General features: G+C 36.9%; 2 pseudogenes; both read right to left on the bottom strand.

Annotated features, from left to right (window-relative positions):
• Window positions 1-7,973: 7,973 nt before the first annotated feature.
• LOC143437165 (immunoglobulin heavy variable 1-84 pseudogene) lies at window positions 7,974-13,251 on the bottom strand (annotated as a pseudogene).
• Window positions 13,252-16,348: 3,097 nt separating this feature from the next.
• On the bottom strand, window positions 16,349-16,810 carry LOC143437164 (Ig heavy chain V region 1-72 pseudogene; annotated as a pseudogene).
• Between the last annotated feature and the right edge of the window lie 5,156 nt (window positions 16,811-21,966).

Genomic DNA, 21,966 nt, shown 5'->3' with positions numbered 1-21,966 from the left:
TGTGTAAATATACATAGGACTGAGTGGATTCCCTACCTTATAGTTAATGAAATAGTCAGGAAGGTGGAAGAAACTTATTAAAAGATGTCAAATGGAAGCCAGAAGGATACAGTGGGATAAATAAGATACTAGTATATTTCACACATGAATAAAAATTTCAAAGAATAAGCAAACTCATTCTGAAAAATGAAAATAAAAATTTTACACATTTTCATTTAAATTAATATTTTATACTGTGTATATTTTTCTTATAGTTTCTACTCCTTAATTTTTTGACTATCCAATTTTCTTTGTTATGCTAGACACATTTGGTTATTCACTACAATGTATTAGCATACTTAATTGTGTATAACAATGCAATATCTATGTACTACTAATGAGAAACTCATATGGTGTCTGCATATCTTCATTAACATGGTTAGTCTATTGGAAAGTTGATATTACTAATACATTTGTGGCTGAGGACTCCATAATAATTCTCTCCACGTTGACCCATAATGAATGTCTGTATCAATCATCAAACACTGCACACAGCAGTTCTTGATCAAGACTGAGAGCCACACTAATCTATGTATAATCCTAAATATTTATAAGGTAGATTGACATGTTGAACTAGCAATACAACTAGGGTTAACTAGGCACTTTCTCATTTCTAGCCATGGGCTTTTGACTATGTTTATTAGGGAAGATGTCATTCCTATGCAATAGATCACAAATCCAAACAGAAAACAGTCAGTCATTCCATAACAGTCCAAGTTTATTCACAGAATATTATTCATCATCTATTCTCAGCAAATAGAGGAAGAAATAACTCTAGATTCCCAACAAAGCATAAATAAAAATGACAAAAGGGTACATTTTTAAAAAGGAAAAGCTACTTGGTAGTAAAATGTGAATTTTATCATAAGTCTCTCCATGGGACTGAAAATAAGACAAATGCTTCATGTCCTCACTCATTTGTGTTCCATGATTTTAATATTTTGTTCAGTGTATTTAATCATAGGGGCTGAGAGACAAGAATTGGGACATTAGGGTATTAGAAATTTAGGTTGATACTATAGTAAAATGCAGTTTTATTGGTTTTCTTTTATATTTGTGTGCACATAAGTGTGTTTTTCTTGTTTATTTAAGTGATTTTAACCAATCTTTAATTTTTCTCCTACTTTTTCTTTTCTACAGAAATAGTGAAAGACTATGTTGTTGAATAAGTGAGAAAGAATCTGGCATATCTTTAGGGATGTGCAGCGTGATCCAAATACATTGTATAATTTTTTTCAAAAATATATAAATAAGTAAATAAAAAAGAAAATATAAATCTTTGAAGAGTTTAACAAAGAAATTACACTGTGTATGAATATGAAATTGTTACATAAAAAACACCACAGATGCACATCAGTCAAAAGACTTAAAAAATTGAACCATGGTGAACACAGAGTCCCCTCCACATGCACCTTATGTCTACCAGGGATTCTTAGCCACATTTTGCCTCCTGCTTCCTTAACTTTCCTACAGGTAGCTTTCTTAGGGTAGGTCTTACACTGAAGTTATTCAGTCTGGCTTCAACAGTAACATATCCCTACAACTCCAGTGCCGACAGGGCTTAGTTTCAGGGAGAAATGGAGCTTGTTTATCTGGAGAAGATGACTGATGTCTCAGCTTCAGAATTTAAGTTGTTTCTACATTGTCATCAATGAAGCTCTCAAAGTAACCTCCTTTTTAGTGGCGAGTGGATCCAGCTCTAGCCATTCTCACTTATACAAAGGTGTAAATTAAAGACATCAGGGTCTTTGTTGCCTTCCTCAGGCTGTACCTGGGCCAGAGCATCTGAGGACAGGATGACCCTGAGTCTGGGCATCACCACATGTATCTATTTATGAATTCCTGAGTCACTCATATACAGGAGTTACAGAAAAAGGAAGACCACTGTGGTACTCACATAAAAGTTAATGGTTGAAAAAATTCATATTGAAAAGAAAGTAAAAATCAAGCCAATGTATTCCGCAAAACAATCTCTTTTTAAACCTGCATGCACATGCATTTAATGAGATGAAGGGAGAGAGAAAATCTCATTGACCAGGATCCTAATGGGTAGAAATATGTGTGCTTATCTCTGTTTGTTTAAATGTCCAATCCAGCGACCTCTTATTCCTGTGCAAAGATTGGGTAGGTTAAGCTTTACAGGAGTTGATATTTCTGACAATGAGGGGGCAGATTTGGAATATTGTCCCAGAATGAGAGAAACCAATAACCCTATGTAGGAATATGTGATCATACTTAAAAAATCTTAGGAATAGCTGCTCACCGAAAATTCTTACTACATGAATCAAGAATATTTATGTATATTGTACTCTAACTTTGAGTTGAAAATTGTGTGCCCTTAATATAGCAGAAGAGAAGGAAGAGGACCAATTGAATGAATATCCTCATGTCCATAAGCAGTAAGAATCCGTGTGATGTCCTGGGAATTGTCAGTTCACAGGGCAGCATCCTCAGGGCATCCGTGACTTCTGATAGAAGAGAAACAATTATCCCCAAAATCCAGAAGCTTAGAGTGTTTATGTTGGCATATTAGAACCCCTGATATGATGGATAATGTTTATAATATTGTTTTTCATACTCGAAAATATGGAATGCTGATGGCTCTCATAGGGTTCAATGCACAGGACTGTATGCCTACTTGAATAATATGGATTTATATAGACATCCTCCTCTTACAGTGTAGTCAATTCACAAATATCTGCCCTCTGACTACCTCTAAGATTGATACAACATGGTATCCTAAATTGTCAGACATATAAGATGCAGAAATATCCACTTTAGAGATATTTCAGATAATTTCTTAAATATTCACTCAGTAACTTATATCTGAAGTCACTTACTAACAAATTGGGCAGCTCATCCATCAGAGATAATGTCCTGAATCACCATCTAGAATTATTAAACATTGAGAATCATTGTCACAAACATTATCCCAAAGACTGTAAAAGATGATCTTGTATCTCTGTGGTTAATGTAATGTGATTACAGTGCAGGATATTAGAAATGAGGGAGATGATGAATTGGAACCAGTGATCAATGCATATCACTGCATCTCCACCTGCCCCAAATCTCAGGAAAAACCTGGGATGACTAAAAATATTTGTTGAAAGTATTTCTTTTTCATTATATTTTTAATCTACACTTTTATGTTTAATTTGTTATGCAGCAGTAGATAACAAATACTGTGTCCAAATCAATTAACTAAGTATTACTTGATTGCATTTTTCCCACTTTCCTGGTTTTTCCTCCACAAGCCCCATCCCATCCATCATCCCCCTTCTTCTATGAGGGTGCTCCACCCACCCACCCACCCACTCACTCCTGCCTCACCACCTTAGCATTCCCCAACACCTGAACATCAAGAATTCACAGGACCAAGTGCCTGCCCTCCCGTTGATACCAGATAAGGCTATCATCTGCTACATATGAAGCTGGAGCAATGGGCCCCTCCAGGTGTACTTTTAGTTGCTGGTTTAGACTTTGGGAGTGCTGGAGGGGATCTGCTTTGCTGGAATTTCAACATACCAAATTAGTGGTTGCAAATACCTTTAATCCTAGAATTCAGGAAGTAAGAATCCATGTATCTTTAAGTTTGACATTAAATTTACCCTCAGAGAGAGTTTCAGAACAACCAGGGTATACAGAGAAATCATTCCTTGAAAATGAAAACAAAACAAAAAAAGAACTTTAACAGCAATTTTGGTCATACCGTAGGAATTACACATTGATTAAGTGTGTGATCAAATACTTCTGCTCCAAAGTGATTACCCAACATATGCCCACATTAACATCAACATGGATGTGAATACAAGAATACAGTTTTACTATGCATACCCTAACACTGAATAAAAACACCAAGACTCATGTTTATTGATTATATATTTAAACCACATCTTACTCTTGTTTCTAACTAGCTCTAATAACTTAATTCACATATATAAATCTATGTTCTGCCAAAGGCTTGATAGTAACCCCTCCTTCAGTTTGGCCTGCTTCTTTCTCTGCATTTGGCTAGCCAAATATGCTCTGACACTTGCCCAAAGTTGCTTTCTTTTCCCAGAAGTCTTGCCTAGTCTCTCCCCCTTTGCTATAGACAATCAGATTTTTATTAAACTAGTCAAGGTCTGAGAGAGGGAGTGTTAAAAAATATGATTAGAGCTATGAAAAACAATACAAGAATTTGGTATGTATTCAACTTTCTGTTGCACAGAAATTAGTATATGAATATTACAAAGATAATCTTTATACAGTGCAAAAATATCACCCCAACACAGGAATAAATAAAACAAGTTGACTAATTTAATATTCTTTCTCTCTAAACCTTACATGGAAGGTTACTATAAAATTTCCTTATGAAATAAGAATTAATTTTTCATCCTCTTGTTCCCTTCTTCAATACTTAACATGAATTTTGATCAAGTCTACAGGCTACACTTCCCTGTCTTCTCAGCTCCATGATAGTTTGTTACTCCTTCAGCTATTATGGCCTACCTTAGAGGCAGGCTGTGACACTGTGCATGACATCTTAATTGATTTCAGAGTATTTGGATGTCAGGCTACTAAGCTCCATTAAGCTGTGTTGACCATTGTGGTTGCATACAGTATGATCTCTCTCTCTCTCTCTCTCTCTCTCTCTCTCTCTCTCTCTCTCTCTCTCTCTCTCTCTCTGTCTCTCTCCCTCTCCCTCTTTCTCTCTTTCTCATCTGTATGTCCAATCTTCTATTTCCTGTTTCAGTTCAGGGGTCTGAGAAAGTTTCAGGAGCAGACTTTGCCAGCCAATTGCAGAGGAAGAAGCAGACAAGGACTAAGGATTTAAATAACAAGCCATGATGAGACATGATGATGACATCATGATAAGACAGATCACTTCTGATCATAGTCAATTATTCATTCTACATTGTTTTATAGACACATTAAGAGGACAGAGAGAATGACTGTCCAGAGCAGTAGGATTGTTGATGCAAATGATTAAGATATTGGGGCAGCACAGAACACATGACTGGTAGAAGCTGAAACAATTTTGATATCAGTGCTGAAACAAGCCTATATTTTCAACAGTAACTAATCAGGGACAACTCTACTTATAGGAACTGAACATGAACTAACTGTAGGAAGACTGAATATTAGAGATCTTCCAAAAAAATGTCATTGGATTTACAATAGAAAATTGGGGTTTAAAGATTGTCTTGATGATGTCATGAAGTGCAAAGAGCAATAAGGTTATGGAAACTGAAATATCATCTTTGTTTACAGTAACAGAGATTTATCTGCTGTGTCTATAGTTAATTATGAATGGAAAGGAGTGTTGCTGTAAGAAGGCTCTGTTCATGTTCTGAGCACTGCACATGTAATGATCTCCATATATTCTCACCTAATTATTGTCACTACAGGAAAACAAGAAAAGATGGATCAATAGAGCAATAGGCAGTTTCCCAGAAATTGGTAAAAACTAAAACCAGGTTGTACATGAACATGCCAGAAATAAACAAATCTGTTTGTCTCAAGGATGTCCTAATTTATTGAATACTAATGAATACACAAGATTTATGGTCCCTTTCTCCAGGTTTTTTCATTTAAATGTCCATTATTTATTAAGAAATTTGTTACAAATAATAAGTTCAGATCACAATTTTCCTATCTCTGAACTCCCCCAGTCTTCATTCTCTCACTACCCACACAATAAGACTTATTAAATTATTATCTACCTGTTTCTTCTTTCATCATCCTTCTCCTTCTTCTTCCTCTTCCTCCTCCTCCTCCTCATCCTCCTCCTTCTCCTTCTCCTCCTTCCTTCTCTGTCTATCTAACTCTCTCTCTCACAAACACACACAAATCTGAAACCAAATATTCAAAGAAAGACTAATAGAAAAGAGCCTTTAAAAAGTCGCATAAAACAAATACTCTACAAATAAGCCATTGTGTTGGTTTTGCTTGTCCAACTCCTGTACATAAGTCCTAACATCAAGTATTGTTAGTATAGCAAGTAAGCCTCCACTGAAGAAGACTAAAAGTTTTTGCAAGTGAATACAAGTTGCAGATATATTAATTGCTAATGATGAGAACACATATCCACTCACCCTTCTTTGTAGAGACTCCCACTGACTTGAATCTATATAACCCCTGTTCTTGTTCCCATAGTCCATGTGAGTTCATATGTGCATCAGTTATATTGTTTCTTGATAAAACTTGTTTTTTGAACTCATACATTTTCTCAGAGTCTTACAAAACTTGAACATCCTCCTTGGCAATGGTTCCTCATTCCTAAAGAGAAGGCTTGATGAGGACAAACCAAATGTTCCAATAAATCACACTCTATACAAATTGCTCATATTTTTGTTTTCTATTGTTTCTCATCTTATGCAAAAAAAATCTCCAAAGATGATAGATTGACATAAATATTTAAGTGTATATATGTTATGTAATTTAAAATTATCATCTTATTATATTGATTTATTAGAACAATAGCCTTTGGTTTTCCACTAGGACTATATATAGTCTATCCAATTTCAGGTTCCTGGCAACCTTAACAGTGTCAGCCATGACTTCCATCTCACAAGTTTACATTTCACCAAAGAATCAATGATTAACCATTTGTGACATGACTTTCATCTCACAAGTTTACATTTCACCAAAGAATCAATGATTAACCATTTGTGACATGACTTTCATCTCACAGGCTTAAATTTCATCAAAGAATCAATGATTAACACCACAACATTTGTGTCACTATTGCACCAACATAACCCATAGGAAATGAAGTATGGAGATGTAGAGACAAACATATTCACAAATCCTCTATAGGACAAATATGGACACCAGGTATACAACAAGCTGTGAGAACTGAGGCTGGTTAAGAATAGGTACACGTTTTCTAAAGACTTATGACTGTAGGACTGAGTATTAAGACTGGAAACCTTTTATGGGGCCAGACACTAGCATACAACCTCAGAATCTACCTCAGTTAGAATGTAAATACATTGAATTGAAAAATGACCTCTGGGAAAAGTGATTTAATATTATTATGTCCATCATATATGAATTACACTTACGTGGCCTTGTGTCAGGAGCCATTTTACCTGCTTCTGTGAAAGCTTGTCAGGCAGAGTCAAGGCAGGACTGAATGTTCTGTTAATCTTGAGCAAGGGAACAGGGAAGCTTCCAGTTGAACATAGATATCCAGTGTATGTCAACCACTGTCTTTGCTAGCTTGTCAGTTTGTTTTCTACTATACTGTAAAGTACATAAAGCCTATGAGAATTAAACTTGGGGCTGCCATAGCATTCACTGGACAACTCTTTGCTTTCTAACCTTTGTCTCAGTATCTTCTTTTCCATCTTTCCTATAATCATCTTCATTCCCTCCTCAGAAGACTTTCGAATTTGCACCAGCAAGAATGATGCAGCTATGCATTCTGATATAAATACTTTGTATATTCTAAGATCCTAGAACTTCTGCTTGACTACATAAGCAGAATTAGCAAATATAAAGAAGTCACTTAAGATTTAAAACTATGAAAAAGCTTTATGATTGTGCAAAAGTTGTTTGGATTTTACAGGTCAAATTCATATTATACTTTATTCCCAGCTATTCCAATGAAAGTTCAAGGCTTTCCCAGAATTCAGAGATACTTTTATTGTGCATAATCACAGTATCCTTTTTTGTTGTTTTATTAAAAAAGAAAGATGTTAGTAGAGGTGGTCACTGTTGAATAGAATAACAAGGTATGGATTACTCTAGGAGCATCCTAACTTAGCATCACAAAATTCATAGATGTCTTTTTACAATGGTACCAATAAGCATTATAGGTCCCTAAGAAAGAGACACAAAAAAGGGACTAATAAAATGATCACATCTCAGCAAGTCTTCAGGTTAATCTTCTCTGAATAATATCAGTCACAGGGCAGCTTTCTGTTCCTCCGGGGTTTTTGACATATTCAAGATGTGGTTGTCACATTGTGTCTTTTACAGTAATAAACCGCAGAGTCCTCAGATGTCAGGCTGCTGAGCTGCATGTAGGCTGTGTTGGAGGATGTGTCTACAGTCAAGGTGGCCTTGTCCTTGAACTTCTCATTGTACTTAGTACCACCATCTCCAGGATAAATCCATCCAATCCACTCAAGGCCATTCCCAGGCCTCTGTTTCACCCAGTGCATAAAGTATCTGGTGAAAGTATAGCCAGGGGCCTTGCAGGACATCTTCACTGGGGACCCAGGCTTCACCAGCTCAGACCCAGACTGCTGAAGCTGAACCTGGGAGAGAACACCTGTGGAGGAAAAAACATATTAGATATTTTTATCATGTTGTGTGGCCCATCAGCAAGTCTGGAATTGGGAGCACCTTACCTGTAGTTGTTGTCCCTAGAAAGAGAATGATCTGGCTCCATCCCTTGGTGAGATCCTGTGTTCTCAGTCACTTGAGAGAGGTCAGTGATTATGTATTGTTGTGGACTGTGAAAGTTCCTGTATTTACAACCACAGGGTCACATGATTTACATATTCATGAGTAGGGTACTTTTTATATAAGAAACTAGCTCTGCTGGAGAAGATGGAGATAGAGAAAACCAGGGTGAGGCAGCGGGATGCTGAGGTCTAAGTCCTTATCCTGTCTGAGAAAATTCATCCAATACCCCTTTCAGGAGCAGTGTGCAGGTAATGTAGATGTAACATAACTACCTATGACTAATTAGATTTCCAGCCTGAGACAGTTGCTCCACTCCTGAAAAGGTTTTCAGATGGATTTGCAGATAGATATAAGACAATGATAATGATGGTAAATTTCAAAAATAGCTAAGTTTACAGAATTTACATCATCCATACAATACATACAATTAACATTTGCCTTTCAAAAATGCTATATAGTAAAAAACTCACTCAAATGACTAACAGTAAATATACTTCACAAATACTTGTATGTAAATGATTACTGCAGCACCATCAAAATTACGTAAATAAAGTTTATTCTATCTATAGATGTTTGCCTCCAGAAGACATGTTTATATGTATAACAAAACAGTATTTTTCTTCAAAAAAGAATAGAAAACTTAAGTCAACTTTAAGAAAATGGATGTAACTATAGATAACTCTATTAATTAAGACCATATTAGAAACATAGACATTGAGTCTGTGGAATTAAAGAAGATGATATAGTAAAATAGAAGTAAAATGAAAGCAGAGAAGTTGATAGATGAGCCATGATGTTTCAAACATGAAATGGTGGTGAGAAATGGAGAATAAGACATTGGTGCAGCATAAACCAAATTAAAGGATGATAGGAGATGTAAGATTAAATCTAGAATCTTTAATGTAAGTAAAAATAAAAAATATAGAGGATATAGAATGTATGTAGCACAACAAAACATATTAAGGATACTGGGAGTAAAAAAAAGTGGATTTTGTAGTAAAAAGCAACAAAACCCAAAGATTGATTTCTAAACTAATAGTCAAAAAAGTCAACACATCATAGTTGCCTAGTACACATTTCAGAATGGCTTTATGTTGATGGGTTGATTTTATGTTGAGGATTGTGGTGTGGATTTATGGAACTGCTGATACAATATTTTTACATTTGAGGAAAATATGTGAAAAATTGGTGATATGTAGAATTGAAGTTTAGTTATTAGTATTATTTCAGTGGTCTGGTTCTTGTCATGCTTTACTTGTATGTGAGTTATACACGTGCAGAAAGCTAAATAAAGCATGGTACATTTACACAATGGAGTACTACATCACTATCAAAACAATGAAATCATGAAATTCTTAGTTAAATGGATGACACTAGAAAATATCATCCTGAGTGAAGTAACACAATCATATTGTATGCACTCACTGATAAGTGGATATTGACCCAAAAGCTTGAAATACACAAGATGCAACTTATAAACCACATGAAGCTCATGAAGAACGAAGACCAAAGTGTGGGTGCTTTAGTTCTTCTTAGAAGTAATAGCAAAATACTCATGGCAACAAATATGGAGACAAAGTATGGGACAGAAACTCAAGGAGGGACCATCCACTGTCCAGAGACTGCTCCACCTGGGTATCCATTCTTTGTGCAGTCACCAAAGGCAGACACTGATGTGGATGGCAAGAAGTACATGCTGACAGGAGCCTGATAAAGCTGTCTCCTTAGAGGTCTGCCAGAGTCTGACATATTCAGACGCAGATGCTCACAGCAAACCATTGAACTTATTATGGGATTCCCAAAGGAGAAGATAGAGGGAAAACAGTAGGAGCTGAGGGGTTTGCAACCCCATGAGGAGAGAAACAATAATAACCAACCAGAACTTCCAGGGTCTAAACCACCAGCCTGGGAGCACATAGGGAAATACCCATGGCTCCAGCTGTATATGTAGGAGAGGATGACCTTTCAGGCATAGTTGGGAGAGAAATTCCTTGGTTCTGTGAATGCTGGATGCTCAAGTGTGGAAAAATTCCAGGGTGGGGAGGTAGGAATGGGTGAGTGGGGCACATCCTTATAAAAGCAGGAGGAGGGGGTATGGGTAGGGGGTTTTTGTGTGGAAGGAATGGGGAAAGGGGATAACATCTGAAATGTAAATAAAATATCAAATACAAATTAATTTAAAAATGAAAGCACAGTGCTGAGCTTTGTGTTTTGTTTTAATATAGAAGATCTTGAACAGATGTACCTTCATGGGACAATGGTGCATCTCCCAAGGAAACTGACTTCCAGACATAAGAGTACTCAAGCAGATGAGAACCTACACAGACTGTGACAGAATGCACAGGGTATGCACAAACTCAATTCAAATGGAGACCAAGTGTTGACAGACGAAAATTGCCACAGGTTCTCACCTTAACCAAAAAGATTTAAAAATTGACCTTCATTGTCCAAGGGAAAATTAGCTTTCTCCAATGTATCATTATTGGTCTTATTAACCACATTTTATGCTGGATGCATGTCTAACAGTAGAAGACCAACACAGAATAAATTCACCCCTGTTTTTGGAGATATCTAATCTCATTGTTTTCTGCATTAATTTTATTGCACATGTCTTTGAATACATATATCATGTTTACAGAGTTGCATTTTTATGTGTCTATGTATATGTGTGTGTGTATGTTTTATCTTTTTTTAACTTTTATCCACTTTTTATGTGTTTTATCTTTCTATAGAAAAAAATTAAAAGGTGAGTAATTGGATGGTTGATGAAGGTTCTGGCAGAAGTTTGAAAAGAATATCAGTGATTAGAACACATTGTAAATTTTAATATTTATTCTTTATTACTTTTATTTTGTATAGTCTACTCGTTGCCACCCTCTGGGTCCAACTTTCCACAGTTCCTCATCCCATATCTCCTCCCCACTATCTTCAAGAGGATGCCTCCCCCACACCAGGCCTCCTGGCTCCAAGGGGCTTTAAGTATCTTGAGGGTTAGTTGAGTCTTCTCTCATTGGGGCCAGACCAGGAACAGCTCTACCATATATGTGTCAGGGGTCTCACATCAGCACATATATGCTGCCTGGCTGGGAGCCCAGTGTCAAAGAGATCTCAGGACTCTGGATGTATATTTATATATTCTGTGTATTAACATTTCTTGTTTTATTCTATTACACTGATGTTTGTATTACTATAACTCTATAGGACACTTTGAAATAAAGGATGTGATAACTCCAGATGCTCCTTTCTTGTACAGGACACTTAGAGCTCCTCAGGATTTCAAAGATTTCAATATGAAGTTGAGTATTATCTTTTCAGTATCTGTAAAGAACTGTATTGAAATTATGATGTGTTTTCATTGACTCTGTTGATTGCTTTTTGGAGGATGTTCATTTATACTATGTTAACCCTACCAATCCAGAAGCATGGCAGATATTTCTATATTTTGATATCTTCTTAATTTTTTGTTCAAAGGCTTGAAGTTTGAGTCATAAAGGTTTTTTACTTGCTTGGCTAGTGTTTAAAAAAAGTTCTAATTTTCTGATTGATGGGTTCATTTGATGATAAGATAATCTGTTTTCATGATGACTGAGAGTATGTTGAGTGATCCAAGGATAGGAAAGGAAATGCTGGGAAAACTTATGGAAACTGTGCCTGCCGTAGGTCGGAACAAAGACCCCAGCCTCACTTAAGATGGTGGCGCCTCCTAGAGTTATGGGCAAGGGTCTTGAAGTATTCTCTTACCCGTCATTGACTATCCGGCTTAGCACGTAAGTTAGGGGTTAATCCTCATCAGTCTTGATGGCAGAGGTTTCAGAGTCCCCTACTTCCAGCCTGTAATATTGGACCTGTATGGATTTCATTTGAATAGCATCTATCTGTTGTCGTATAAAAGCCATCAGTTTGTTAAACAGCATGAACCCAAGAAACAAGAGACTGAATGCCTGAATGGTTGGTATAAAAGCAACACTCTTCTTTAAGGGTAGCACACAACTCCCCTGTTGGAGAAGTAAAAGGTCTAAATCTTGTACCCACAAATTTTGAATAAAAGAAATTATAACAATGAAATCCTTGAATTTGCATCAGCTTAGTAACAATTATACAGATTTCTACCAATGGATTATGGCTGTGTAATCAATTTTAGCTCTTCCTCCCTGTTCCAACAAAACCATTACTTTTCCTTAGAAAGACAGTCTAATATTAACCACCTCAGTCCCCAAGTCCAGGGAATTTGGGCGCTGACTCTTCATTAATTTCTTTAAGCTGAATATGGGCATTGAGATGTTAGAAGAGGGATGAGGTGAAAGGTAAATTGATAAGCCTCTGATGTCTGTGTTAACTGCATCCAGCTGGAAGTCCAGGGCATCAGTGAACATGCAGGTAATAAGAAGATTCATTCACCAAGGCTGTGTATTATGTAATATACAAATCTCAAAACAAATTTTAGCATCAAGATAATTATTTTGTTTGATTCTCTGGAATCTAGTCTTCTGGAGGCCTACCTCTGTCATGTCTGAGCCATATAATTTTGGAAGATATAACTACTACCTTAATGACCTCATCAGAAAACTCATAGAAAAACATTTTTTCCCAAATCTGTCTATCCTTTGGCCAGTAACCAGAAAAGCCTTCAGAATCACACACATTTTAAAAGTTAAATCAATCAACATTATCATTCTGCTCAGCTCTCTACCTAGAGCAACCTTCTATTTATCTATTTATGTGTTTGGCTCTCTTGACTCAGAAAAGTCTGCAATTTACTCACTTCTTTAAAGCCTTTTTCATCTGTTTCTGCTTACTTATTTCTTGCCCCATTTCCGTTACTGTGTAATCACCTTTGTTTCACTTTCGAATTCAGCCAGCACCATCAGTTGACTGGTTCGCCAGTGCAGGATCGAGGACTTCTGCTTTCAATTCCCACAGTGTCCTTCACTGTATCCCACGTACTGGAGCCCCATGTTGGGTGCCAAAATGTTGGGGACTGCATTGCCCCACGCTTTGGGGCTACTATGTCCCTGACTGCTCTGCTGCTCTGGTCAAGAGAGAGAGAGTGGGGATGGAGGGGCAAGAGATGAGAAGAATGGAGACATGACTGAGGTTCTGATCAAGTCTCTCTCTCCTTTATTGTCTCTCTTGTTTTTTAATTGTCTCTCCTACTGAAGGGAAATCTGGGGTATTTATAGGCTTTTGCCACATGCCTTGTAGGCGTGTGGTTACCACATGCCTTGCAGGTGTGGATATGATGTAAGCCTTACAGGCGTGTATAGCATGGATAGCATGTGCATGGTGTACCTTGCAGGCTTGGATACCATGTGTGCCTTACAGGCATGTGTGGTGTATGTATGGATAGCATGTGGATAGCACATGCACCTCATGCCTTGCAGGCATGGATAGCACGTGCCCTTGCAGCTGTGGGCACTAAACAGCAAAACAAGATATGTGGGATAAACAAGATATTTATCAGAGTGTGCTTCAGCTGTTGCAGGCTGTTGAAAAACAAGTCTCAGGTCAGGGTATATGGCTCAAGATGGCTGCAAAGCTGATAGCCGCTTTCTGCTTAAAGTTAGCTCCCAACAAGAGTACTTTCAATTTTTGTCATTCATGTCTCTGTAGCATACATAGGAGAACAACATAAATTTTAGGACCTAACACAAGTAATCTACCTCAAATTTTGCACCTTTTCAGACAAGGCATAACTAACATAGGAGATGGTTTCTTAGATTTTAAGGAGGTAACTAAGAAAACTGCATACTTCAGAGAGCCAAGAAACACAGCTCTCTAAACTGTCTCTCAGCTTCTGCACAACTACTTTATTTTAATGTTTTTCTTTCACTGACATAGGGCAACAAACATTTATCAATATTATTGGTGATGTTGACACAAAGATTCTAGAGGGCATAAGAGCCTTTTATTCACAAAGAAGCACTAAGAGAAGCAGTAATTTTAGTCACACAGGGATGTCACCTAATGAAAGGAGAAAAAATCAAACACCTGTACTCCATTCAGAAAGCTGAGAGTGGGGTTCATAAAAACCTCTTGATCCTTTTGCTATCTGTTGGGACAGAACACACCCTAATTACCCAGAATGATTATCCCAGACTCTTCCATTATTAGACTATTAGCCATCCTTAGGGGAGGTCTCACATATATCTAAGGCCTCCTGATCTCTTTGTTGTTAATCAGTGAGCACACTAGGCTCTAGACTTTAGCAAAAGAACCTCCCCTCATGGTTACCATAACTTCTTAAAATAGGGTCTATACAGAAACCTTAAGCTTTATTGTTCTATGGGATTTGAAATGATATGAAACTGATTGCTGCCTGGAGACCCTTTTCCAACTTCAAGTTTGTTAAAATATACCTATAATAAACTGCCTAGCTTAGACTCCTCAATGTCTGATACAGATTGACAAAGTGATTTTCTACCATGTTCACATTCTCATTTCTTCCCATGTGTTGTATATCGCAGGGACACCCTCAAGAAATAGAAAATATTGTAGGTAGAAACTGCTCTGTGCAAGTAGAGATAAATATTGGAAATTTCATTCCAAAAAATACACAAACACACACACAGAGGGAGAGAAAGAGAGAGAGAGAGGGAATGAAAGAGGCTAAAACCCAGATATTTTATTAATATATTTCAGTACAACTTAAAATTCTTCATTTTACATATGCTTTACTCTTATATCTTTTCAAAACTGGCTTTTGATATACTTTGAACAATTTAAAAGGAAATGAGACCTAAAAAATGAGTACTTCTGCCTATGGGAAATTTACACAACAAATATGTTGTCAGAATTATTATTTAATTAATTTTTAACGTTTTTTGTATTTTTATTGAAAATACATTTCCTCCTTCAGTATATTCTGAATACTGACTTCTTCTCCTTAACCCCTCACCAATTTTCTCCCAGCTTGATTATGTTTCTTTATCTAATTAGAAAGTAAACAGAACCTAAACATAATGAAAAAGAAAAAAGTGAAATGAAGGAAAAGCAAACAAACAGGAATACAATACAAACAGAAGAACAGTCACCAAAACCAAAGCACAAGAAACACATGTAGATGCAGAAACACACGTTCAAACATACTCTATGGAACAAAGAACAACAGTATAGAACATCTCTATAGAACAACAGGTATTCATTGGACTATGTGAGTTAAAGCTGTATCAGTATAAGTCCATGTTATAAAAAGGCTACTGACTGTAGGGATGATTACAGAGATGGGGAAGGAAGTAAATATGGGATCAAACACTTATGTGTAATCTTAGAACCTACCTCAGTTAACAAGTACGTACCTTCTGTTAGTAAATAAAATTCTTGAAAAGTGATTTAATAATATTTGCACCAACCTACAGGAATTATATTTTCATGACTCTGCATTCTCATATAAAGATTTTTCAAATCTTATAAGACTAGAACTTCTGCTGGAAAACATAGCCAGATTTAATAACACACCTGAGAACACTTATTATTTAAGATTGTGAAGGAGTTTTTGCAGAGATGTTGGTAATTTGGATTTTACAGGTCAAATTCTTAATATTTTCTTCCCAACATTTTCAAAAGTTCTGGTCTCTCAGGATCCAGTGATATGTTTATTATGTATCATCACACTGTTCCCTTTTATTATTTTATAGAGTGAGAAACATATCAATGGAGGTGGTCACTGGTGAAGAGATTGATAAGTTAAGGTGCACCTTAGGTTTATTCTAAACCAGCACCACTTTATTCATAGATGTTCTTTTACAAAGTTGACAAAGGCAAAATAGGTTTGTGAGGAGGAGGCAATTAGTGGACATTCAAAATTCAAGACTTGTGAGCTAGTCTAAAGAATAGTCTTTCTGTCATCTCAGTCTCAAGACAGCTTTCCTGTCTTTTCCTCCAAGGTTTTCCTCCAGGTTTACTGACACACTCAGGATGTGGTTACACCACTGTGTCTTGCACAGTAATAGACCGCAGAGTCCTCAGATGTCAGGCTGCTGAGCTGCATGTAGGCTGTGCTGGAGGATTTGTCTGCAGTCAAGGTGGCCTTGCTTTTGAATTTATCATTGTAGTAAGTACCACCACTTCCAGGATAAATCGATCCAATCCATTCCAAGCCCTGTCCAGGATTCTGCTTTACCCAGCTCATATAGTAGCTGGTGAAGTCATAGCCAGAAGCCTTGCAGGACAACTTTACTGAAGTTCCAGGCTTCACTAGCTCAGCACCAGACTGCTGCAGCTGAACCTGGGATTGGACACCTGTGGAGACAAAGGCAGAGTGGATTTCATTGTCAGTCACCTTATATCCTGTCTCCACTTCAGATTTAGAAATTGTGAGCAGCTTACCAGCAGTTACTGACAGGAGAAAGAGAAATGCCAAACTCCATTCCATGGTTAGAGTCAGTGTGATCATATTTTGTTTTCAGAACAGCCCTGTATTTACTGCTATAGACTCAGGTAATTTGCATATTCATGATTAGCTAACTTTTTATATAAGAACCTCGTCCAGCTGGAGAAGAACTAGAGAGGAAGGACTGAGAAGGCACATGGGTCAGGCAGCAGGATGCTCAAGTCCAAGTCTTAATTCTCTCTGAGGAAATGCATTCCATATACTTTCCCTGAGCTCTGAGCAGATGTTGTGGATGTAACACAAGGGAATAAGCTCTCAAAAGAGTTTTGGCCTGAGTCTGTTGGTCCTCTTAGACACAATGTCATCAGATTATTCTTATGATGATTATTAAAGTGATGGAAAATTCCAAAAAATATTAAGAATTTACTAACTACTTTCAGATATATAAAATTAATATTTGCCTTTCCAACATGTTATATATTTCAAAACTCACTACAATGACTAAAAGTAAATGTCCTGTCTCTATACACAGAGTCATCACTAGTAACTATTTAATCACCTGAAATATTTCCCCCAAAAAGTGAATATATTTTGCCCATCACTCATCAAATGTCAAAGACATTCTGCTTGGTGTTGGTCCTCAAGGGCTCCTACCCATCCATGTTGCAATGCTTTTTCTAACATGTCATATTATTTTTTTAGGAAGAAGAGGACACATATGTAGAAAAGTGTATATATCAATCTCAGAGGATGACTTACATAATTCAATTCCCAGAGATTTACCTATTATTGCTAAGCTTACCAGGAGACAGACATCTTTACCTGCTAAGCCATCTTAAGGTCTCCAATATTGTAATTTTTACTGGTTTGATTTGTGTGTGTTGTGCTGGTAAAGATAGCTACTGAGAGTTCATGTGTACAGTAAGAACAGGGTAATCTCTAGAGATAGAATTTGATGTCATTCAATTCCATTCTCTGTATCTTACTTTCTTTCTTTTCCCTGTTTTATACTGGTCTTTGATTTTGGAGTGAGAGGTTGGTATTATTAACTCATATGTAATTGATGACTCAGTCAATCATTCTCAGCATGACATTCTCATGAATGTCTGCATCAGTCTTTACACACAACACATGTGAGCCTCTGTGATCAAGGCTCAGACAGTCTACTGGGTATAAATATAAAGATTTATGAGGCAGTTCGACAAAATGCCATTTATCTATACAACTGAGGTCTACTAGAGCCTGTATCATCTCTAAACATGGGCTTTAACTAACACTTACCCAGGATGAAGCCTTTCCTATAAAAACTCTTTCTTTTTCTTTTTTCAGGGGGAGGTGAGTGAAAATTCACCAAAAGTAATAAATTAAATTATGTTGTATGCGAGCAATAACCCTCCCAAATATGTACTCAAATGACTATACATCTTATTATAGAAACACTTTCACACTCATGTTTATTCACAGTATGGTATTCATGCTCTATCCAAAGTTTATACAGGAAGGACTCATCCCAGATTTCCAAAAATATCATAAATTAAAAAGTGACGAAGTTGTTCATATAGAAAAAGAAATATGATTCAGTGGGTAAACATGAAATATGTAATCTATAAGTGTATGCATGGAACTGGAGAAAATATACTGAGTGGTCATCCATGTCCTTATGGCAAGTGTTTCATGTTCTTATATATGTTGCAAGATTTGGTTACTTTGTTGTATTTAATTGTAAAAGCAGAGAGACTAGTATTTGGCTACTAAGGTATGAGGATTTTCCAAAGATGATACAATGAAATAGACATAAAAATAGAGAGTAAAAGATTTTAAAATTGAACAGATCATACGAGCTAATATGGTTCATGACCCCAAGGAATGAGTGTCTTCCAGACACAATTGGACTGATGCACATATGAAGTTACAGAGACTATGGCTGTCAGCACAGAGCCTGAACCAAGTCAGCCCACATTAAATTCCCACATCGAGAGAAGAAATTGGACACAGGTCCTCATCCCTAACCAAGATGTTCTGCAATTGACACTCACATACAAAAAAATTAGTTTTATTCAGTGGAGTCTCACAGGAGATATTAAGCACAATTGATCATTGAAGACATGCTTAGCAGTTGATAGCCAACAAAAAATGAAGTCAATGTTATTTCTGCAGATAATTTTTCCAATATCAACTTATTGAGATCTTTGTCTCACTTAAATTTTCCTACCTATCTGGGCTGCAAAATTGGGTTTAACTGGTTTCTGTTACTCTCTCTCTCTGTGTGTCTCTCTCTCTCTGTCTCTCTCTCTCTGTCTCTCTCTCTCTCTCTCTTTCTCTCTCTCTTTCTCTCTCTCTCTCTCTCTCTCTCTCTCTCTCTCTCTCTCTCTCTCTCTCTCTCTGTGTGTGTGTGTGTGACTGTGTATGTGTGTATTTTGGTATATATGTGTGAATGTGTGTATGTATATGTGTGTGTGTATGTGTGTGTGTGTTTCTGTGCATGTCTGTGTGTGTGTCCTTTTTAGTGTTTGGGTTTTGTTTTTGTTGTTGTTTGCTTTTAATCCAACTTCAAAGTTCTTTCTTTTTTTTGTTTTTCCTCTTTTTTTTTCTTTTTTCTGTTTCAGAAAGAAAAAAGAGTGTAGTTGGGTGAGTTGGAAGGTAGGAAGGATCTAATATAAGTTGTGGGTGGGTAAATCAGTTATTAGAAAACATTGTATGATTTTATTCAAAAATTGTAAAATGCACATAGAGACAAGTAAACAGACATCTGTGAAGTGTTTCACAAAGAATCTTTACACAGTTTGAACATGGAGATATCACATGTCATTCACAGCAGGGGCAGATCAGTTAATTCCCTTAATAAAGGAAACCACAAAGGATACAGAGTGCCCTCCACACCTACTTCATCTCTTTATGGGGATTCCTGGACTCATTGTGCCCCCTGCTGGTCATGAGCTCCCATGCAGGTAGGTTTGTTATGGCTTACACTGAAGCTGCACAGTCTGACTTTAGATAAACTTTATGCCTGTAACTTCAGTGTCCATGGAGCTCAGTTGACAGGAGAAGTGAATCTAGTTTAAATGGGAATAATCACACACACACAGAAACACACACACACACACACACACACACACACACACACACACACACACACACACACACATTTTAAGTTGCGCCAGTATTACTGCAGCTTGGGCCAGGATACAGTGGCCGCCCAAAACGTGGGGCAGTCCGGGCCTCAACATTTTGCTTGGGTCTCGACATGCTCCCTTGAGTATTTTTGTTACTCCTTCTAAGTAGGACCGAGGCATCCACACTTGGTCTTTCTTCTTCATGAGCTTCACATGGTCTGTGTTGAGTCTTGGCTATTCCAAACTTTTGGGCTAACATACGCTTGTCAGTGAGTAAATACCATGTGTGTTCTTTTGTGATTGGGTTAATTCACTCAAGATGATAATTTCTAGTTCCATCTATTTACCTAAGAATTTCTCGAATTCATTATTTCTAATAGCCGAGTAACATTTCATTGTGTAAATATACCAAATTAGAAAACTTGAAAATAAACAAGAAAATCTCACCTTAGTCTCTAGTCCTTGTTGTGTGTTCTATGTTAAGTGTTGATCATTGAGTGATGGCACCTAGGAATTCAGGGATGAGCTCCTCTGTCAGAGTTAAAGGATCAGCTCTGGACTCATTTTGATGAGCCATTGTTTATTTGCATGTCCTCTACCTGTATGGTGTGCTCTTTGTTGGAATCCTAGGAGATCTAAATGCCTAGAGAAGATAAAAGAAACAAAACAGAGAAAAGGGAAAGAATTATTTCACTATCTATACTTTAATGTGCATATGGGGTCATTTATAACAATTTCTTTTTGTTATTGTTTCATTTCCTTTTTAATTAGAAATAGATTGTTTGCTCATTTAATATATACTCTGATTATATTTGCCCTCCCTCTACTTCCTCTTCCTCCCCACCTCTTCTCTGATCTGGATTCATGTCCTTCCTGTCTTTCATAAGAATGGGTTCCTAGGAGGTAAAAATAAAACTGAGCAAAATAAAATGCAATTAGTTAAAACAAAAGCCATTACACTGAAGTTGGACAAGGTAAATCAATCAAAGGAAAAGGGTTCCAAGAGAAGCCCCAAGAGTTAGATGCCCACTTGCTCAAATACTCAGGAGTCCCATAAAAGTTCTAAACTGGAAAGTATAATATGTACACAAAGGATTCTTGCTAAAGCAAACATGTGAAAGTATATGTTTCTGAAGCAGACACAGGGGAAATGATGTTTTGATATAGCAAACACATGAAAGAACCTTTGATGAAGGAGTATCAATATGAACCCCAGATAGTAGGAAACTAGCAATGAGCCTTGATTTGGTTTGTTCCACCTCATTATTCTTAGCTAACAACAAGCATATATTGTCTCACTTTACATAGTGTTGTTGAACTCAACTTGTATTAATTAACTGAGTGAAACTTGTCCAAGAACTGCTGGTTATGATCCTGCATCTAACTGCTTCAGCACCCTCAGGATAGTTGTTGAGTATTCTGGTTTCTTTACATTTGACCTACAGTTGCCTGGTGTCTGCTGCCTACAGGACTGGTCTGCAACTGCTGAGTTGTGTTTGGTGTTTGATATGTGACTGAACTTCTGCCAAAGATGATCAACCTCTCCCCCAAAGAACTATTGCTGAACAGGTCCACTTCCCCCACATCCTAATAACTTTTCTCTACCATTACCTTTGTTGGGTTGTGGTCTAGTGCACATATTGAACTTTTATTAATACTAGGTTGCAAAAAATGTATTGAGGCTCTGTGCTCACAAATTCAGTCTTATTGTGCTCATGTGACCTTGGCTCAGTTGTTTTAAAGGCCTTCAAATCCTGGCGTTAGCCATGCCTTCCAGGTCTTATATTATTTCTGCTTCACCTTTCTCAGGGTTCCCTGAGCTCTGAAGAGTAGGATTTGATAAAGATAACCCATTTGAACTGTATGTTTCTGAAATTTTTTTTTGCTTTAATATCTAGGTTTTGTCTCTGCTCTTTTTTTACATCCACTTCAAGAAGGTTTTCTTCTGATGCTTGAATCAGTCAATAATCTACAACTGTAGTAAAATATCATTAATATCATTAGGAGTCACTTTTTACTTACACTGTTTTCTTTACTAGTAGTATTTGCTTTTGTCCTAGGACTCTGAGCAAGGGCCCATTGCAG

The sequence above is a fragment of the Arvicanthis niloticus genome, chromosome 23 (assembly GCF_011762505.2).
Source record: "Arvicanthis niloticus isolate mArvNil1 chromosome 23, mArvNil1.pat.X, whole genome shotgun sequence".
Classification (NCBI taxonomy): Eukaryota; Metazoa; Chordata; class Mammalia; order Rodentia; family Muridae; genus Arvicanthis; species Arvicanthis niloticus.
The sequence above is the reverse complement of the archived record's forward strand: the minus strand, read 5'-3'. Positions and strand labels throughout refer to the sequence as shown.